The sequence below is a fragment of the Dendronephthya gigantea genome, unplaced genomic scaffold, assembly GCF_004324835.1.
Source record: "Dendronephthya gigantea isolate DGI-Jeju-01 unplaced genomic scaffold, DenGig_1.0 000272F, whole genome shotgun sequence".
In the NCBI taxonomy this organism is placed as follows: domain Eukaryota; kingdom Metazoa; phylum Cnidaria; class Anthozoa; order Malacalcyonacea; family Nephtheidae; genus Dendronephthya; species Dendronephthya gigantea.
The window spans coordinates 24,841-29,808 of record NW_021163282.1 but is presented as its reverse complement, the minus strand read 5'-3'; positions in this window follow the sequence as shown (position 1 = coordinate 29,808).

The window sequence follows — 4,968 nt, the reverse complement described above, 5'->3', positions numbered from 1 at the left end:
CTATGATGATCATTATGATTATCTTGATCATAATTAGCATTTTAATCATAATAAACGATGTTTTATATAGCAACCATGATGCCTATTATGATGATTTTGATCATAATTATCATATTAATCAGTGTAAATGATGGTTGCTATAACAACTATGATCATTATGATGATCTTGATCATAACTAGCATATTAATCATAATAAATGATAGTTGATATGGCAACCTTGATGCTCATAATCATGATTTTGTTCATAATTAGCATATTAATAATCATAATAAATTATGGTTGATATGGCAACCATGATGCTGATTAGATGATTTTGATCACAATTAGCATATTAATCATAATAAATTATGGTTACCATGGCAAGTTTGATGATCATTATGATGGTCTTGTTCATAATTAGCATATTAATCATAATAAACGATGGTTGATATAGCAACCATGATGCTTATTATGATGATTTTGATCATATTTAGCATATTAATCATTATAAATGATATTTGCTATAACAACTATGATGATCATTATGAAATTTTGATCATAATTAGCATATTAATCATAATAAATGATAGTTGCCATGGCAAACTTGATGCTCATTATGATGATTTTGTTCATAATTAGCATATTAATCAATATAAATGATGGTTGCTATGGCAACAATTATGATCATTATGATGATCTTGATCATAATTAGCATATTTTTGAAATAATTAATGGTTACCATGGCAAGCATGATGATCATTAGGATGATCTTGATCATAATTAGCATATTAATCATAATATATGATGGTTGCCATGGCAACTATGATGCTCATTATGATGATTTTTATCATAATTAGCATATTAATTATTATAAATGATGGTTGCTATAACAACTATGATGATCATTATGATGATCTTGATCATAAGTAGCATATTAATCATAATAAATGATAGTTGCCATGGCAACCTTGATGCTGATTATGATGATTTGGTTCATAATTAGCATATTAATCATTATAAATGATGGTTGATATGGCAACTATGATGATCAATATGATGATCTTGGTCATAATTAGCCTATTATTCATAATAAATGATGGTTCTTATGGCAACCATTATGCTCATTTTGATGATTTTGATCATAATTAGCATATTAATCATAATAAATTATGTTTGCCATTGCAACTATGATGATCAATATGATGATCTTTATCACAATTTGCATATTAATCATAATAAATGATGGTTGCTATGGCAACAATGATGCTCATTATGATGATTTTGATCATAATTAGCATATTAATCATAATAAATTATGGTTGCTGTGGAAACCATGATGATCATTAGGATGATTTTGATCATAATTAGCATATTATTATAAAACATGATGGTTGTTATGGCAACCATGATGATAATTATGATTATCTTGATCATAATTAGCATATTAATCTTAATAAATAATGGTTACGATGGCATATTTGATGATCATTATGATGATCTTGATCATAATTAGCATATTAATCATAACAAATGATAGTAGCTATTGCAACTATGATACTCATTATGATGATGTTGATTATAAATAGCATATTATTCATAATAAATGATGGTTGCCATGGCAACTATGATGATCATTATGATTATCGTGATCATAATTAGCATATTAATCATAATAAACGATGGCTGATATAGCAACCATGATGCTTATTATGATGATTTTGATCATAATTAGCATATTAATCATTATAAATGACTGTAGCTATAACAACTATGATGATCATTATGATGATTTTGATCATAATTAGCATATTATTGAAATAAATAATTGGTTACCATGGCAACCATGATGATCATTAGGATGATCTTGATCATAATTAGCATATTAATCATAATAAATGATGGTTGCCATGGCAACTATGATGCTCATTATGATGATTTTTATCATAATTAGCATATTAATTATTATAAATGATGGTTGCTATAACAACTATGATGATCATTATGATGATCTTGATCATAAGTAGCATATTAATCATAATAAATGATAGTTGCCATGGCAACCTTGATGCTGATAATGATGATTTTGATCATAATTAGCATATTAATCATAATAAATTATGTTTGCCATTGCAACTATGATGATCAATATGATGATCTTTATCACAATTTGCATATTAATCATAATAAATGATGGTTGCTATGGCAAGCATGATGCTCATTATGATGATTTTGATCATAATTATCATATTATTTATAATAAATGGTGGTTGCTATGGCAACTATGATGATCATTATGATGATCTTGATCATAATTAGCATATTAATCATAACAAACTATGCTCACTATGGCAACCATGATGCTCATTATGATAATTTTGATCATAATTAGCATATTAATCATAATAAATCATGGTTGCTATGGCAACCATGATAATCATTATGATGATCTTGATCATAATTAGCATATTAATCATAATTAATGATGGTTGCTATGGCAACTATGATGATCATTATGATGATCTTGAACATAATTAGGATATTAATAATAATAAATTATGGTGGCTATCGCAACTATGATGCTCATCATGATGATGTTGATTATAAATAGCATATTATTCATAATAAATGATGGTTGCAATGGCAACTATGATGATCATTATGATTATCTTGATCATAATTAGCATATTAATCATAATAAACAATGGTTGATATCGCAAACATGATGCTTTTTATGATGTTTTGATCATTTATATCATACTTTTTATATTAAATGATGGTTGCCGTGGCAACTATGATGATCATTATGATGATATTTATCATAATTAGCATATTAATCATAATAAATTATGCTTGCTGTGGCAACTATGATGATCATTATGATGATCTTGATCATAATTAGCATATTAATCATAATAAATGATGGTTGCTATGGCAACCAGGATGATCATTATGATGATTTTGATCATAATTAGCATATTAATCATAATAAATTATGGTTGCTATGGCAACTATGATGATCATTATGATGATCTTGATCATAATTAGCATATTAATAATAATAAATGATGGTTGCCATAGCAACCACGATGCTCATTATGATGATCTTGATCATAGTTAGCATATTAATCATAATAAATCATGGTTACTATGGCAACTATGATGATCATTATGATGATCTTGACCATAATTGGCATATTATTCATAATAAATCATGTTTACCATGGCAACCATGATTATAATTATGATAACCTTGATCATAATTAGCATATTAATCATAATTAATGATGGTTCCCATGGCAACCATGATGCTCATTATGATGATTGTGATCATAATTAGCATATTAATCATAATAAATCATGTTTACCAGGGCAACCATGATGCTCATTATGATGATTTTGAGCATAATTAGCATATTAATCATAATAAATGATGGTTGCCATGGCAACTATGATGATCATTATGATTATCTTGATCATATATAGCATATTAATCATAATAAATGATGGTTGATATGGCAACCATGATGCTCAATATGATGATTTTGACCATATTTAACATATTAAACATAATAAATTATAGTTGCTATGGCATCTATGATGATCGTTATGATGTTGTTGATCATAAATAACATATTAATCATAATAAACGATGGTTGTTATGGCAACCATAGTGACCAATATGCTGATTTTGATCATAATTAGCATATTAATCCTAATAAATGATGGTTGCCATGGCAACTATGATGATCAATATTATGATCTTGATCATAATTAGCATATTAATCATAATAAATGATAGTTGCTATGGCAACCATGATGCTCATCATGATGATTTTGATTATAATAAGCATAATATTCATAATAAATTATGGTTGCCATGGCAACTATGATAATCATTATAATGATCTTGATCATAATTAGCATATTAATCATAATAAATGATAGTTGCTATGGCAACTATGATGCTCATTATGATGATTTTGATCATAATTAACATATTAATCATAATTAATGATGGTTGCTAAAGCAACCGTGATGATCAATATGATGATCTTAATAATACTTAGCATATGAATCATAATAAATGATGGTTGCCATGGCAATTATGATGCTCATTATGATAATTTTGATCATAATTAGCATATTGATCAAAATAAATCATGGTTACCAGGGCAACCATGATGATCAATATGATTATCTTGATCATAATTAGCATATTAATAATAATAAATGATGGTTGCCTTGGCAACCATGATGCTCATTGTGATGATTTTGAACATAATTAGCATATTATTCATAATAAATGATAGTTGCCATGGCAAGTATGATGATCATTATGATTATCTTGATCATATATAGCATATTAATCATAATAAATGATGGTTGCGATGGCAACTATGATGATCATTATGATGATCTTGGTCATAATTAGCATATTAATCATAATAAATTATGTTTGCAATAACAACCATGATGCTCATTATGATAATTTTGATCATAATTAGCATATTAATCATAACAAATAATGGTTGCAATGGCAAGTATGATGATCATTATGATGATCTTGATCATATTTAGTATATTAATCATAATAAATGATGGTTGCCATGCTATGGCAACCATGGTGATCATTATGCGGATTTTAATCATAATTAGCATATTAATCTTAATAAATGATGATTGCCATAGCAACTATGATGATCATTATTATGATCTTGATCATAATTAGCATATTAATAAAAAAAAATGATGGTCGTCATAGCAACCATGATGCTCATTATGATGATTTTGATCATAATTAGTATATTAATCATAATAAATGATGGTTTGCTATGGAGCTATGATGATCATTATGATGATTTTGATCATAATTAGCATATTAATCATAATAAATGATAGTTGCTATGGCAACTATGATGCTCATTATGATGATTTTGATCATAATTAACATATTAATCATAATAAAATTATGGTTACCATGGCAACCA